Here is a 10,000-nt window from a genome sequence, read left to right as displayed (position 1 = left end):
GATGAACGAATCACTCCCTGAGAGGACTCGTAGTTCCCGAGTCATATTGAAGATTCAACTATGTGAAATCAAAATGAACGAAACGTTCATGAACGACTCATCACTACTGCACAGTTCGAAATAGAAGAGTCATATTCATATTTACAGAATTTTTGATAAATATTTATATATGTTTTGAAATCTAAACATTAACTGGTATGTAGATTGGTAGGGAACCCTTTTTTCTCAGAGGATGTCAAGCTGAAAAAAACATTGCTGCACAAGTTTTATTTATGGAGATTTAAAAAGCACTGCAGAGTTTGGGTGTTCTGGGTTTGTCCGAGATAATTAGTCTAACGAAAATAATGAAGACAAAAGAAAATGAATGAATGAATGAATGAATGAATGAATGAATGAATGAATGAATGAATGAATGAATGAACGAATAATTGAATATTAAAATTATGACTAACAAAAAATGGTTCACTTGTACTAAATAACATAATACAGACACATTCTTGTGACAGCTTGTGTTAGATTCAAACACACACACAAACTCGCATTATTTTCAAGACTTTGAGGTCTTGTGCTTAATAGGTTTGTTTAAAAATGACATCATCCCAGCTGCTTATGACCTCATAAGCCCAAGACATGAGAAACAGACCAAATGTGATCCGCATTACAACACAAGCTCTCGCAGCAGGAGAGATCGCAAAAGCATTTTAACGAACCAGCATGAAGCACACCACAAAAACGACAGAATATCAGACTTAAGTCAAGACCACAAAAGCCACATGCATGTGCTCGCAAAAACACACACACACACACACACACACACACACACACACACACACACACACACACACACAAACACACACAAACACACACAAACACACACAGTCAATGTCTGCCCATTCTCAAAATGTAAAAAAAAATAAAAACCAACCACAGAAACCGAAGCATCCAGTGACACACACACAGTGGCAGCGTCTGGAGGCCTTTAAGATCAGGGCCAAAATCAACAGCTCTAAAAAGCGTCTACCGCTGCGTTTTTCCAGTGTTCCTTTCATCCGTCAGCATTCGCTCCTTCGTTTCTGCCTTTTGCCATCACTCAACTCGACTTTCACTTCTCTGTCTGATGATAATGACGTTTACAGTTGGGTTCAGGTTGTGTTTCCTCAACTGCGGCATTGACAGACGAACTGTTTAGACAGTGTTTTTGCCGGGAAAGTTTGATTTGGAATATAGCTGAACCAAAACGTCTGCGCAAATGTTTCTTTCATGTTCGCCTTCATTCGTGCAGGGACAGCTCATTCATTCCTAATTACATACACACTGTGAAAAGACATCAGTTGACTTTACTTCAAAAAAGATGAGTAGTAAACTTTTCTCCACTGTTTTTTTATTTCTTTAAATAGGCTTATTTTAAGGCTGAAACTCATTTCATTTCATGACTTTTACAATTTTTGAAATCATTCAGCTGATCTCATAGTGTGGCAGAAGCACTTTTACCTTCCCTTACGAAAACAACTGCAGTAAACTGAAGCAAAACTGCAGTATAAAGAAGTATAACTGCAGTACAATTAAGTACAGTTGCAAAATACACTGAAGTATAGGTGAAGTTTATTTATAAACTAATTTCGAGAGTATCAAGTGCTTATGATTGCTTGCAGCTGGCCCTGCATTATTTAATTTACGATTCACCAATCAGACGATTCCTAAGCCACTATAAAAACTATGAGTTCAATATAACAGCCATCTTCATTTTGAGAATCCCCCCCTTCCGCCCCTACTCCCCCTCCTTTCCTAGATAGGTGGCACGGTGGCCCAGTGGTTAGCACTGTTGCCTCACAGCAAGAACGTCACTATTTCTAGTCCTTACCAAGCCAACCGACGTTTCTGTGTGGAGTTTACACGTTCTCCCCATGCTCACGTGGGTTTCCCCTGGGTTCTCCGGTTTCCTCCCACTGTCAAAAAAAACTTGCAACCTAAGTTAATTGACTTATTCAAACCGGCACCAAAGACATGCTCCTAGTAAATAGTTATCTCTTAAGAGCAATCACTTTCTGTTCACTAGCTACTACAGCAGGGGAGTTCTCAAGATCTACCTAAGCTCAAACTCCCCTTTCGCCTTGCAAATGGGAGGGAGCCCCAGGCTCGAGGATCTAATAAGCTCAGGGCTCTCTCCCGGGACAGCATGCCAAACAAGCTTTATAATCAATCATCAGCTAAGTGTGAACTCTTGAAACAGTTAAATAAATTAAATAAATTATATATATATATATATATATATATATATATATATATATATATATATATATATATATATATTTTTTTTTTTTTTTTTTTATTTATCTATATATATATATCTATATCTATATATATATCTATATCTATATCTATATATATATATATATATATATATATATATATATATATATATATATATATATATATATATATATATATATATATATATATATATATATATATGTGGGAGTATTTGGGCTTTTTCTTCAATAAATTAACCTGATTAACCTGACAGGACAACAGGAGATGTCAAAAAAAAAAAAAAAACTGCTGCTTTGAATTGGACTGACTACTACTATTCATCTATTAGTCTACTATTCATATCCATTACAAATAAGAAAAGAAATGTAAAATACATTAAAAACACTCTAAATCTGTTGAAACACATCAATCCGAAGTCGGTTGGATTTGCAGCTGGATATTATTGGAGTTCGCTGTCAGGAACAGTAAACAGCAGTTTTACTACAGAAACACCACAGTCTCGCTTAATCCTTTTGTATGGGCACGCGTCCATTATAAAACGGTCGCAGGACATTTGGACAATTACACGCATATTTTAAAGGGTTCAAACAGAGAGCAAACAGTTTGTAAATCAGTGGACTTGTGCGACTCTGATACAGTACGAGTCGCAGACGTGAGACACGCACGAACTCTGATCATCGTTACCTTTACATTTGCATGACGATTTGCTTTATAAAGCTGAGAATGTAGTCCTAGCTGGTATGCAGTGGTTACACAGTGGTTACAAAGTCTATATAACAGTGAGGCTGTTTTTGCACCGAGTCCGAAGTAATTTCACAGAAAACGCGAAATGCCATATAACATATTTAATAAGGAAATCAAATAATTATAGTATAATATTTAAGTTAATTTTAAGCTAGCCTATACCACGGCCCATCTGCAGCATCACCGCAGCCCACCAGTTGAGAATGCCTGGCATACATCATTGAATCGGATTAGACAATTAGCACTGCACTCAAAAATTAACAGAAAAACAAAGCTTAACTCTTCCGTGTAATTAGTGTGTAATTACTAAGGTATCACGATCCTCCAAATCCTCGATTCGATTACATTTTTGATTCTAAAGGCACGATTCGATTCGTTTTTCGATTATGAATAAATAATTAATTAATTAATGACCAATTAATTATTTGTAGCCTACCGTTTAAACTACCTGACCTGCATGGTCTTTGTTTTACCCATAAACAAATCATACAGAAAATGAATAAAGGCAAGATACACACATAATTACCACCTGTCAATCACTTTTTCTGCGGGACTCATGAATTGGCAGTGATCTGTGTCGTTATAATGGCGTCGGTAAAAAAGACGCACAACCAACAGGAACCAGCCAACAGTATCTGTGGTGTGCGCTAAAATGACCAAGTACAAGTGAGTGAAAGATTGAAGCAGTCTACTGATCCTCTGACTGCCTGGACCTGCTGTCTCGAGCGCATGGCTGTGTCTGTGTGGTCATGTGATGTGCATTTTCAGAGGTAGAGAGGAAGGAGGGCTGCTCAGAAATGCTACACGCCACTGTGGATGTCAAATCGTTGTCGTTTTAAAATGCCATTTAAAAAACAAAGACAGTGTAAACAGGGCCTAAGTGTGTACTTTTCGCGAGCGGATTTGCAACGGGGGCGGGCGGAGGATCGCAATGCCGGTGTTGTCTATCGGACGAACCGTACGTAATACGTACATAGCAGAGCTTGCAAAACTGTGTTTTGTTTTTTTTGTCGACAACACGAACGTTGTCAACATAACTTACTGAAAATCCAAAATGCTTCCCCCCCCGCGACTTCATTGAAAGAGGAGAGGGTTTCAGTTCTGTCGACGGGTTTCCTGCTTCTGCAGTTTAACAAGCACTTCAACAAGCATGTTTTTTCCAGCTTGGCAAGCCAAGCTGACGTGACATGGGGGCGTGGCAGCATCGACGATTCTATTTTTTGATTTGATAATCGAAATTGAGCATAAATTTTGATCGATTTCGACTAAAAATCGAAATCGTGACACTCCTAGTAATTACCCTTATGTGTCCACTTTACATAGAAAGTGTAACTTTTTAAAAGATACCAATCCAGTGACAGCTTTTGTATCTTTATTCTCATATTATCTTTATGCAAATAATAAACTGAAACACAGTCTGAAATAATGCAGATTAAGCAGATGCGTACCATGAGTAATGAATGAATCATCCTGATTTTAGACATACTACTGTAGAACTTGTACTTCAGTGGGAAACACACACACACACATTTCTGACCTGTATGGGTACTTTGGAAACCCCCTCAATGATGTCATGAGACACAGGCCTCAAACCTCTCATCCTGACCAGAACTTTCCACAGAAACATCACCTTCGTCTCTGTATGCGTGTTATTTATGTGCTGTTAACTGTGAAGCAAAGTTTCCATCTGATAATAACTCCAAACTGATAAGAGAATGATATGATGGTAATGCAGGAGAGACTGAGGCTAAACTTCTGCTCTGTCTACATCTGAACCACAAACATATGACGAATGGCATATGATGCAGTTGCTAAGTAAGAAGTTAAAAGAATCATCTACAGTTATGAGGTGTTCCGAATGTAGAACATTACTATGGAGTTGCTAAGGTGTTCAGAATTGTGTTTAAAATGTTATTATGCAGTTACTTCACACTGGAATCATTTCGGATTGAAAAATATTTTTCGGTCCTGCACAACTCCTACACTACATTTCAAGTTCATACTGTGAAAGATTCAGTGGAGAAGGATGTTATATGTATTATGACGGGAGCATAAAATAATATAGAAAAAGTGAACAGACTCGGAACACAGCCACTTTAAATCAAAAGACAATTTAATTTATTCATTCATTTTCAGCTAAGTTCCTTTATTAATGAGAGGATGGATGGTATTTGGGTATATGAATGAATGGTATTTCGAACAAATGGATGGATGGATGAATGGATGGATGGTCTTTGGGTATATGGATTAATGGTATGTGGGTATATGGATTAATGGTATGTGGGTATATGGATAAATGGTATTTGGGTATATGGATGGATAATTGGATGAATGGTATTTGTGTATATGGATGTATGAATGGTATTTGTGTATATGGATGTATGAATGGATGAATGGTATTTGTGTATATGGATGGATAAATGGATGGATGGTATTTGTGAATATGGATGAATGAATGGGTGGATGGTAGTTGGGCATATGAATGGATGGATGGTATTTGTGTATATGGATGGATAAATAGATGGATAGTATTTGTGAATATGGATGAATGAATTGGTGGATGGTAGTTGGGCATATAAATGGATGGATGGTATTGTGTATATGGATGAATGAATGGATGGTATTTGGGCATATAAATGCATGGATGGTATTGTGTATATGGATGAATGAATGGGTGGTATTTGGGCATATAAATGGATGGATGGTATTGTGTATATGGATGAATGAATGGATGGTATTTGGGCATATAAATGGATGGATGGTATTGTGTATATGGATGAATGAATGGATGGTATTTGGGCATATAAATGGATGGATGGTATTGTGTATATGGATTAATGAATGGATGGTATTTTGGCATTTGAATGGATGGATGATATTGTGTATATGGATGAATGAATGGATGGTATTTGGGCATATGAATGGATGGATGATATTGTGTATATGGATGAATGAATGGATGGTATTTGGGCATATGAATGGATGGATGGTATTTGTGTATATGGATGAATGAATGGGTGGATGGTAGTTGGGCATATGAATGGATGGATGGTATTTGTGTATGTGGATGAATGAATGAATGAATGGATGGATGGATGGATGGATGGATGAATGAATGAATGAATGAATGAATGAATGAATGAATGAATGAATGAATGAATGGTATTTGGGCATATAAACGGATGGATGGTATTTGTGTCTTTGGATGAACTAATGGATGGATGGTATTTGGGCATATGAATGGATGGATGGTATGTGGGTTTCTGAATAGATTGGTGAATGAATGGATGAATGAATGAATGGATGGATGTATTTGGGTATATGGATGGATGGTATTCGGGAATATGGATGGATGGATTATATTTGGTATATGGATGGATGGTATGTGGATATATGGATGGATGGATGGATGGATGGATGGATGGATTGATGGATGGATGTATGAATGTATGGATGGATGGATGAATGGATTAATGGTATTTGGATGAATGGTGTGTGATTATATAGATAATGGTATTTGGATATATGGATGAATGAATGGATGATGGTATTTGTGAAGATGGATGGATGGATGGATAAATGGATAGAGTGTTGGATTGTTGGATGGATACTTAAATTAAAGGAAGCTAGTTTAATATTGTTATTTTCTGAACAAAATTCAATAAACAATTGTTTACAAAAAAAATCTAAACCTAAATAAATATACAGTGTAAACGATATGCCTCAGTATATCTGCTTCATGCACTTTACAAACGTTCCTAGTGTTGGTTTTAAATATGATTTTCTCCATGATTGTCTTTGGTTTCTTACTCTCACTCTGTGTGTTTATTTTAGAGGTCCACAGTGAAATGTGTCAGCATTTATGGGAATTAAATTACACTCGCAGACTCTGAAATGAAATCTGTTTTTGGTGTGTGTGTGTGTGTGTGTGTGTGTGTGTGTGTGTGTGTGTGTGTGTGTGTGTGTGTGTGTGTGTGTATGTATGTGTGTGTGTGTGTGTGTGTGTGTGTGTGTGTGTGTGTGTGTGTGTGTGTGTGTGTGTGTGTGTGTGTGTGTGTGTGTGTGTGTGTGTGTGCGTTTACGGCAGGGCTTTGGTTGAGGTTCTGTGGTGACTCGGTGTCTCGCTCGGTGGAAAAAAAACACACGGCTCTTTCCATTTTCTCCAAACACTTCAACATCAAACAGAAAGGTAGACCAAACCTTAAAGACACATCAGCATTCCATAAACCCTGTGTGTCTGCGGTCAAAGCCCTGGAGATGAACACTCACATTACCAACAGTCCTTCTGAATGACTCACATCCACTGCTTCAATACCACACTCCTGCAGGTTTTGCTATCAACACACAAACACACACACTAGCTATGTCTCCATCCAAAGATGGACAATTAAACTGGAATATGGTATAAAACATCTGCAAATAAAGCCACATTTCCATCCAATGGGTCAAAGAGAACCAAAGCATCACTTTCTAATAAACCACCACCAAATATCATAAAGAAGAATGTAGTAGAAGAAGCCACTGTGGGCATTTTTTCTTCTATAATAAATGACTTGCGCCCCGAATGTAAAAACGAAACGCAACTAACACAATTCTGGAGATAATAATACTATAAAAATGATTCATTCATCTTCTTTTCGGCTTAGTCCCTTTATTAATCTGGGGGTCGCCACAGTGGAATGAACTGCCAACTTATCCAGCACATGTTTCACGCAGCGGATGCCTTTCCAGCCACAACCCATCTCTGGGAAACATCCAAACACACTCATACACAACAGACAATTTAGCCTACCCAATTCACCTGTACTACTTTGGACTGTGGGGGAAACCGTGGCACCCAGAGGAAACCCACAGGAATGCAGGGAGAACATGCAAACTCCACATAGAAACGCCAACTACCCAGCCGAGGCTCAAACCAGCGACCTTCTAGCTGTAAGGCGACAGCACTACCTACTGCGCCACTGCGTCGCCCTATAAAAATAATAATAATAATAAAAATATGATAAATTATCAGAAATTATTATTATTATTATTATTATTATTATTAAAGTTTAAGGTAAAAACAAATATAGAAAACTTCTTTAATGTTTACATTATAATTAAGTTTTAACATATTACCTTACAGTGTTCCTAAATATCACATTTTTATCACATAAATAGACTAAAATTCACCCAAATTAAGTTTAAAAAAAAACTATTTCTGTTATTTTCGTCTATCGAATTATTTATATTTGTCTATCCTTCTTTCTGATGAGATGCTAAACCAAGGCTGAAGCAGATCGCACATCAGAAGCGCCGCTTGGCGACGCACAGCATTGCACCATGCAGCGCTATGCATTTCAGAATTCTAAACGTAGGTTTCTATGTAGCACCCAGCCACGACTCAGGACACTGTTCATATCCTTGACTCTCTGTGGACGGTAAAAACTCCAGGATGTCCTTGGAAAAAAAGTAAGGGTTTAACCCCGGCATCCTGGCCAAATTTGCCCACTGGCCTCTGTCCATCATGTCCAAACACCCCCATATCATAATTAGCTTCATTACTCTGTCAACTCTGGTGTGTGGTCTGGCACAATATGGCTGCTGTCGTGTCATCCAGGTGGATGCTGCAGACTGATGGTAAGTGGAGATTCCCCCAAAAAATGTGTAAAGTGCTTTGAAAAAGGTTTTTGAAAAAAGCTCTATATAAATGTAAGTAATAATTATTAAATATTTCTATTATTTTGCTTTTTTGTCCTCAATTTTGTCAATATGTACCCAAAGTCAAACAGGCTGCATTGTGGGAAACAATACTTTACCTAGTGTGCTCAGAGTGCATAAAAATGCATCATATATTAGCAAGTGCATTAAGTTTTAGGGTTGCATAATACTGTGAAAATATATAATATGCTATGTTGTTGAGTATTACGATAATAATATTTCTTGTGATATAGAGAAATCCCCTTTTCCTCAACCATGTTTAAAAAATAAATGCAATACACCTCTCTGTGTCACAGATATTCACAAAATCTTTGCATTTCCCCAAAATACACACAGATTTAGCACACAGATAAAATTGGAGTGTTTTTTAGATGAAAATAAAGTATTAAAATTTGGTTTTAGCAGCTACTATGTGACACAGCACAAGTAGTATTACGGTCTTTACAGTAATGCAGCCTGACCGTATGTATGCGCAACCACACTTCAAGTGTACTGTATACTTATCTCACACTTGTTTAGTTGACCCAGAAGTCTATAAACCCTCGTGCCACAGGGTAACCCTACAATCTAACATTAGCACTATACAACCACAACTAGGTGCTGAACAAACACACACACACGTTCCTCTGTCAAAGTCTCAGAGAGATGCTGAAACACTTTAAACACTCCGTGAAGACCAAAGACACACAAACACCTGCCAAACACACACTGACCTGTTCATTTTCTCTATCAACTCTGTGTTGATTATTTCTCATCTCTTACATGCAGAGTTGTACTTCTCAAGTTGTGACTAATTTCAATAGTATAGCTTTACAATTCTACTGTACATGCTACTGTATACATTTAAAGTTACACAATAAAGATGTAACTGATGCTTTTTAACACTCTTCTGTTTGTGGAAATAGGCTCACACTCAATTTAAACAGCTGAATTTGACCATTGTTTAATTTATTCAGCCGATCTCTTTTCAGAGCACTTTTAGCTTAGCTTAGCATAGATCATTGAATCAGATTAGACCATTAGCATCTCACTCAAAAAAACTCAAAATGGAGTTTTGATAAGTTTTCATATTTAAAGCCTGACTCTTCTGTAGTTACATTGTGTACACCAATGCAAAAGGAAAAGCTGTTCTAGGCTGATATGATTAGGATCTTTACTCTCATGCTGGTGTAATAATTAGGGAGCTTTGCTGCTTGAGCATGGCTGCAGCAGGTGCAATGCTAATAAACAGTGGCTGTTGCCCAGTTATATAGCTGGGGACTATTTTTTATGCGCTGTAATATTT

General features: G+C 37.4%; 1 protein-coding gene across 3 annotated transcripts in view; it reads right to left on the bottom strand.

Annotated features, from left to right (window-relative positions):
- The window catches only part of col5a1 (procollagen, type V, alpha 1), a 219,573-nt gene that overhangs the window by 135,014 nt on the left and 74,559 nt on the right, over window positions 1-10,000 (bottom strand). The window lies entirely within an intron of this gene.

This window comes from Danio rerio, chromosome 21 (genome assembly GCF_052040795.2).
Source record: "Danio rerio strain M-AB ecotype USA chromosome 21, GRCz13ab, whole genome shotgun sequence".
Taxonomy (NCBI): domain Eukaryota; kingdom Metazoa; phylum Chordata; class Actinopteri; order Cypriniformes; family Danionidae; genus Danio; species Danio rerio.
Note: the sequence above shows the minus strand (reverse complement) of the source record. Positions and strands in the feature narration are given on the sequence as shown.